Source organism: Epinephelus fuscoguttatus, linkage group LG2 (genome assembly GCF_011397635.1).
Source record: "Epinephelus fuscoguttatus linkage group LG2, E.fuscoguttatus.final_Chr_v1".
Lineage (NCBI taxonomy): Eukaryota > Metazoa > Chordata > Actinopteri > Perciformes > Serranidae > Epinephelus > Epinephelus fuscoguttatus.
The window spans coordinates 42,588,078-42,596,566 of record NC_064753.1 but is presented as its reverse complement, the minus strand read 5'-3'; positions in this window follow the sequence as shown (position 1 = coordinate 42,596,566).

The following is an 8,489-nucleotide window of genomic DNA, read 5'->3' as shown; positions in this document are numbered from 1 at the left end:
ATGAAGTGAGTCAACACAAAATATTTTAGTGTTCTCGTGCAAGTAATGTGACCCGAAAACACTAAAGCTCTGAATCATCAACTGACAATAACTTTGATAATTAATTACCAAGCAAAGCTGTTTCTAGTTTCTCAGATGTGAGGATTTGCTGCTTTTCTGTTATACATGATTGCAGAATGAATATATTTGGGTTTTAAAGGGACAGTACACCCCAAAATCAAAAACACATATTTTTCCTCTTAGCTGTAGTGCTGTTTGTCAGTCAAGATTGTTTTGGTGTGAGTTGCAGAGTGTTGCAGATATTGTCCGTAGAGATGTCTGCCTTCTCTCCAGTATAATGGAACTAGATGTCACTCAGCTTGTGGTGCTCAAAATGCCAAAAAATACATTTGATAAACTCAGCAGGAGGATGACGTTTATGTTTGCATCTTGCACTGTCGCAAGCGCAAGCCTCATTTTCATGAGTAGCTTCCTTCTGCACGGTGATACAATAGGTGGTGGTAAAGAGAAAATAGTTCCCACGTGAAACTGCTCACAACAAGGTCTGTGGTTTATCTTGAGTAACTGGGTCATGATTTCTGGAAAGAGACATTGTTGAGTTTTTCAGATGTATTTATTTGGCACCTTGAGCACCACAAGCTGAGTGACATGTAGTTATTTATATTGGAGAGAAGGCAGACATCTCTACAGCTGATATCTCCAACACTCGACAACTTACACCAAAACAATCTAGATTTGATGAGCAGCACAACAGGTGAGAGGATTGTGGGGTAAAGTTTCGCTTAAATCACTGGTCAAACACGACACATTTAAACGCATCACCTTGAGCGCTGAGAAATTATCATGTCTTCACGTTTTCATTGTTTTCGGACATTTTCTACACTAAATCAGAAAGCTCAACCACAGGTAACTGACAGTGACAACAGCTGCAACCCTCAAAGAGACTCTCTAATGCATCGACGGATGCTGACTAACAGAACAGATCATTTAAATCTTGAGGGTTAAAAGTGAAACCAACAGACTGTTCAGAAGAAGCAAATAATTCCCTAAAGAATCAGCCATTTGCCCTTTATGGAGAAAAAACAGGTCAGTTGACGTCACTTTCACACAGAACATTTGGATTGACATGAAATCAATACGGAGTGTTCAGATGGGGGGATGCTGCAGAACATTTCCTTTTCTCTGCTGTTTTCATCTGCAGACACAAACTGTATGCCAGCATCAGATCATCATATACTATATCCCTGCTGAGAACATATATACGACCTCTCTGATATGTTCTGTATAAAGCACAGTTTCAATATTCATCCTGACGTCTTTATTTACAGGCTGCAGTGGCTCAGTGGGATTCAGGGATCAGCACTAAAACAAAATGTGGACATTCCCATCAAGTAGATCAGCAGTTAATTTAAGGCTTAGGGTGAAATCACACAACACAAGAGCAGCTGTTTATTGCTGGGATTTCTCTCTGTGTGTCTGTCATTTCTGTAAATTGAAGTGCTCCGTCCCTTTTGAAGATATGTCGTCAGCCCTCATGTTTCTAAGACAAGGACACTGTAATGTGCAATAAAGTCTGAAGCATTTATATTTTGTCGGCTGTTAAAATTCTTGTATTATTGTCATGTTTTCAGGACATGTATCATTGAGTGTTTTTATACACTCTCTTTTTAAGTGCACAACATCACTGATCATCACTGATGACATGTTTTATATGTACATTACTGGGGACAATCCTTTGTAAGCCCTGTGAATTTTTCCTGCCTTTAGTATTTAGTTTTAACTTTATCCCCACTGTCAAATCCTTCTGTTAGTCATCACTAGTTACACTCTTTATTAATATAAATTACAAATTTATATAAGTTATGAGTCAGTTGTCCATTCACACATTGTTTCCTGTCTTGTCTTTGTCTTGTCTGTCATATGTATTGTATATTTATCATTTTCTGCGACTTAATGTGCAGGTTTGTCACAATGTGTATAACTATTCTTATTTTATGTCACTGTTTCCTTTGTTTTTATGTGGCATTAAACCTTTTTTCTTGTTACTTAATATGTGAATTACTTGCAATTTCTTTTTGAAATTATGCCAGCTTGATTTTATTTTAATTTTTTAAAGATTAAAACATCCTTTTCTGGTCCAATGACACAGCAGGGAGCGTGACCAAGGAGGCCTGGAGATTTTTTAATGCAGGACTCTGTCGCCCTCTCCTGGCCAATCATCCACATGACCAGCAGACATGAAGCAGCTGGAGAACAAGCTGATTCTTCTGGAAATAAGGTCACCTACTGTACAGATTAAAGTGTCTTTTTCCTCAGCTGTGCGCTCCAAAACATCAAGTCTCACCTTAAGATGAAATATACATTTTAAATGCACCTTAGTGGACCGTCCAGCTGCATCACAACTCCTTGTGCATAACAGATAACATGAGAAATGACAACTTATTCAGGCTGTTTCTATGCAGCACACACAAACATGCTGTGTTACATATTTTTAAAGCACAGCGGCTGGTTTTCAAGCACGTGACGACTGCTTGTACCACGCTAACATGCTTGTAATCTCTATTTTCCAGGGTTTCCACCAACACTGTGTATCATCAGTTTAAAGTGGAACCAGTGAGGCTGGTTACAAGTTAAAGTCCTGCGTTTAAACCTTACTTGAGTCAAAGTACAAAAGTATTAGAATATACGTAAAGGGACAAAGGTTAAAGTGTTCATTATATAGATTTACTCTGGGTATGAAGAGGAAAACAAAATCAGGCTCCAGTTAGCAAATTTGACTAAGCTACATTGCTAACTCCCTTGTCAACTATTTACCTCCAAGAACACTGCGATCATCTGCTGGTTTACTGGAGGTTCCCAGCAACAGCCGGAAGAAGATCGAGGATGCAGCCTTTGTCAATTACACCCCAAAGTTATGGAACACACCACCTACAGATATCAGTGACGCTAGCTCACTGTCCACTTTAGCCTTTAGCTCGCTCTGACTTTCCTAATACAAGTCTGAAACTTCTCTCCATGTTTTAAACTGATTTTGATATTGAATTGCCGTGTTTGTTTTATGTCCATTATGTCTGTTTACATGTGAAGCACTCTGTGATTATGATTATGATTATTGTCCATGGAGCCGCTCCAGACTTGATACTCGATGACATCACAAGTTTGAGACTTACCTCTCTGGTTTCTGTCTTTGAGCGAGAGAAGCTCAAGTTCACAAACACTGCACATAACATACTGGGATACTTAATTTAGGTGGTGTTCCCCCTTAATGTATAAACATTGCTGATGTAGCAACTGGTGATGATCATTTCAACTGTCAAAATACATGTGGTGGAGTTAAAAATACATAATTTTTCCAATATGTGGCCTGGTAGAGTAGAACCGCTGTATCTAGTAATATAATTGGAAATACTTAAGTAAAGTACATCCATCCATTTTCAAACGCTTATCTGGGGCTGGGTCGCGGGGGCAGCAGGCCGAGCAAAAAACCCCAGACGTTCCTCTCCCCAGCAACGCTTTCCAACTCCTCCTGGGGGACCCCCAGGTGTTCCCAGGCCAGACGAGATATGTAATCCCTCCAGCGTGTTCTGGGTCTGCCCCGGGGCCTCCTACCAGTGGGACGTGCCCGAAACACCTCCAACGGGAGGCGCCCAGGAGGCATCCTGATCAGATGCCCGAACCACCTCAACTGACCCCTTTCAACACACAGAAGCAGCAGCTCTACCCCGAGCTCCCTCCGGATGTCCGAGCTCCTTACCTTATCTCTAAGGCTGAGCCCAGCCATCCTACGGAGGCAGTAAAGTACAAGTATCTCAAAATTGTACTTAAGTACAGTACTTTGTTACATCCTCTGCCTGTCTGGCCCTGAAAACAGGAACGACCTTGTTATGATCAGTTGTGGGCATGGCAAAGGCGCAGGTTTTGTTCACACACTGGAGTAGAGGGACACAAAATCAGGTGTCTCGGGGTCGTACGCCAGAAAATTTGGAGCAATTTCCTGCATTATTTTTATGCATAACTTTGTGCCTTTTCTGCATCAATTTATGGTGTAAATGTATTTATTTTTTTCCAAAATAAAAGTCCTCTGCTACTTTGACCAGCAGGCATGAAGCAGCTGGAGAACAGGCTGGTCTTGAACATGATCTAAATACTGAGGGGTACGTTTCCCCTGCGTCTCCTATGGAACATGGTAAGCTGAAGTCAGTGCTTGACCCTTCCTAATGTCACACACCTCACATGCTGCCAGGTGGTTTCAGGGGCGGCAGTAGCTCAATTCATAGGTACTTGGGTTGGGAACCGGATGATCACAGGCCCCGTCTGGACCAAACATGGAGCATGGACTGGCAGCTGGAGAGGTGCCAGCTCACCACCAAGGTGCCCCCCAGCCCACGAAGAGGGCCCAGACTCTGGTGCTGCGCCCCTGCCTCTGAAACAAACTGCCACAACTTAGTTTTGCTCACTGATTCAAATAAATGAAAGAAATGAAAGTGAGAATGAATTGTAAAATATTCTAATAATTTTCATCAAACCATTGTTTATTCAGGGAAAACTGACTGAACATTAAATTCTTTCACAGCAATTACCTCAATTCACATTCAGCGGGCTTTAGGATTTCATGATATGAAATAACAATTGCAATAAAATGATGGAAAAAGTCCACAAAAATAAGAAACTAGCAGCAATGTCTATCAGTAATTATTAATAGCAATAAGGAAAACAGGAAATAGACGAAAAAGATAAATACAAAAACAAAATTTGCCATAAAAACAATAAAATGTAGAAAATAAAAACAATACAAAATTATAATATCTGTCAGTTAACCAAAGCAGGAACACTGTTAAACAACAACCATATCATTTAGCACAGACACATACTCGTCTCATTTGTATTCCTCTTGTGCAAACTAAAGGCTAATTTACCTTTTATACCTTTACCTATACCGTTTATATTTTATTTGTATTTTAGTATTTATTTAAAATACTGTGGGGTATATCCCAGAATGCACTGAGCAGGAAATATTTGGATACTTGTATTTTTTTCCAACCATAATAACTGATGAACCCTAACCAAGGGACCAGGGGGAGCCAAGAGGCTGGATACAGGCTGGATCCAGGAGTGTATTGGAAAGCTTTGTGGACTGGTGCGGAAGAAACCACCTGCAACTCAACGTCACAAAGACAAAGGAGCTGGTGGTGGATTTTAGGAGGCAGAGGACCCGTCTGAACCCAGTCAGCACAGGAGATAGTTTGTACCTTTTTCAGGATAAATAAAGTTCTATTGAATTGAATTGAATTGACAGACACTTATTTTATTTAATTTTAATTTATTTTTTAATTTTATTCACATTTTTATTCTTACACTTATGTTCCCTATCCCTATCTATCTATCTATCTATCTATCTATCTATCTATCTACTTGCCCACCTATCTATCTATCTATCTATCTATCTATCTATCTATCTACTTGCCACCTTTCTTTCTTTCTTTCTTTCTATCTATCTATCTATCTACTTGCCCACCTTTCTTTCTTTCTTTCTTTCTTTCTTTCTATCTATCTATCTATCTATCTATCTATCTACTTGCCCACCTTTCTTTCTTTCTTTCTTTCTTTCTTTCTATCTATCTATCTATCTATCTATCTATCTATCTATCTATCTACTTGCCACCTTTCTTTCTTTCTTTCTTTCTTTCTTTCTTTCTATCTATCTATCTATCTATCTATCTACTTGCCCACCTTTCTATCTATCTATCTATCTATCTATCTATCTATCTACTTGCCACCTTTCTTTCTTTCTTTCTTTCTTTCTTTCTTTCTATCTATCTATCTATCTATCTACTTGCCCACCTTTCTATCTATCTATCTATCTATCTATCTATCTACTTGCCACCTTTCTTTCTTTCTTTCTTTCTTTCTATCTATCTATCTATCTATCTACGTGCCCACCTTTCTTTCTTTCTTTCTTTCTTTCTTTCTATCTATCTATCTATCTATCTATCTATCTATCTACTTGCCCACCTTTCTTTCTTTCTTTCTTTCTTTCTTTCTATCTATCTATCTATCTACTTGCCCACCTTTCTTTCTTTCTTTCTTTCTATCTATCTATCTATCTATCTATCTATCTATCTACTTGCCCACCTTTCTTTCTTTCTTTCTTTCTATGTATCTATCTATCTATCTATCTATCTATCTATCTATCTACTTGCCCACCTTTCTATCTATCTATCTATCTATCTATCTATCTATCTATCTATCTATCTACTTGCCCACCTTTCTTTCTTTCTTTCTTTCTTTCTTTCTATCTATCTATCTATCTATCTACTTGCCCACCTTTCTTTCTTTCTATCTATCTATCTATCTATCTATCTATCTACGTGCCCACCTTTCTTTCTTTCTTTCTTTCTTTCTTTCTTTCTTTCTTTCTATCTATCTATCTATCTATCTATCTATCTACTTGCCCACCTTTCTTTCTTTCTTTCTTTCTTTCTATCTATCTATCTATCTATCTATCTACTTGCCCACCTTTCTTTCTTTCTTTCTTTCTATCTATCTATCTATCTATCTATCTATCTATCTACTTGCCCACCTTTCTTTCTTTCTTTCTTTCTTTCTATGTATCTATCTATCTATCTTTCTATCTATCTATCTATCTATCTTTAATTATCTTATCTAACTTTAATCTACACTGACACGTGATCTGTATTATGAGCGGTGAGGTCCTTGATGTGTGTCACGTGACCACAGTGTGGGCCCCCTCGCGATGCTCCATTCGTCCAGCACACGTTCAGTAAATTGAGCCTAATTAGCAGGTTAGCAGACTTCATAAGTATGACCTGTTACCGCAGCCAGCCGTTATTATTGTGACATTTCTCACAGGCTGTCAGTCCACATCATGGCGTTTTCCCTGGTGAGTTAAAAAAACAACTTAATTAAATCGGTGAATTAAATTAGTTTAACGTTCAACATTTGCCCCTTTGTGTGACATGAGACTCACCGACGTCACTGTCAGACCCGGTAACACACCGGAGCTGTTTTAACAACGGTCGGTAAAGTCGTGTTTTGTTAGTGTTTGACTCTTTGCAGCAGGTCGACTTGGCTGCACACACCAAGACCAGGTTCATGCCTGGTTGGTCTGCTGGGGTATAAACACAGGGCTTCAGACGCACTGAGACCTGTTGGAAAAGTTTGAGCAGACATCAAAAAGTTAATCGCTTCATCTAATTATTTGGATTTTCTTATGTTTTAACCATTTAATTGTGAAATTGACTAAATTTTATATGTATAAGACGTTTTAAGGCCACACTGCCAAGAATTGTGATTGGGAAATACTCTAAAGTCCAGAGGTAGTCAACTAACTGTTCAGTCTTTTCCATTAAAACCTAAACAAACTGTCAACCATGTTTAAAATGGCATCTAACAGTGAGGTTTGCGAATCCTGTGTGCCAAGCGTGAGCTCCCGGTTAGGATTTCTGAAGTTTTCATTGTTCAAGTGACTTCTTATGGTGAGACTAATCAACTCCAGAGGTCTCTCTTCTCCAAAACAAAGAGACTCAATGATTATAAACCCTTGAACACTACGGTGACCAACACAAATGGTCCTATCTAGAGTCAGTGTTTGGTTCAGGAGGTTTTTACTGGGAGCTGAATTATCCCCAGAGGCCTCCTCCTCTCCAAAATAAACAGACCAGGTGATTACAACTGGTAAAAACACTGAGTAAAACCGTTTCGTGTTGCAAATTAATGTTTCTACAGCTTGACGCAGACATCCCGCTTGCACAATACCTGCAAATGTGTGCTCACCTTATTTCTCATACAGATGATCAGGAGGTTTTTACTGTTAGCCGAATTATCCTCAGAGATCTCCTCCTCTCCAAAACAAACAGACCCAGGGGTTTAAACCAGTAAAAACACTGACTAAAGCGGTTTCATGTTAAAAATCAGTGTTTTTCCAATGTGGTTTGGCTTGTGGCACAGTGGCTGAAGCGAAAACAAGACTGGCCCTGTGTAGAGCCAGTGTTTGTGCGTCATGGGCTACTGTAGAAACATGATCATCTCTGTGGATGAGAACCTGCTCTCTATGCAGATATAAATGGCTCATTTTAAGGTAGCAAAAACACGGTCCCTTTTTTCAGGTGATAATACACTAAAGAACCTATTATTATATTCCATTTCTATCAATATATCCCCCTAAATCCTACTCACTGGACCTTTTAATTGTAAAACTGAGTTTAAGGACGACATGCTGTTTGAAGGTCACACTACTAGGAATACAATTTTGGTTGGGGAAATAGTGTTAGTCCTTTGCAGTCATTCTCAGAAGCCCCATTTGACCTCAGTGTTTCTGGTTTTGTCGTCCCAACAGTCCAAAACCCAAAAATATTTCCAGTCCAGTGTGTAAGATTTAGGGGGATTTAGTGGCATCTAGCAGTGAGGATTGCAGACTACAACCGTCTTAACCTTCTCCTGGTTAGAATTTCTTCAGTGTTCATTGTTCA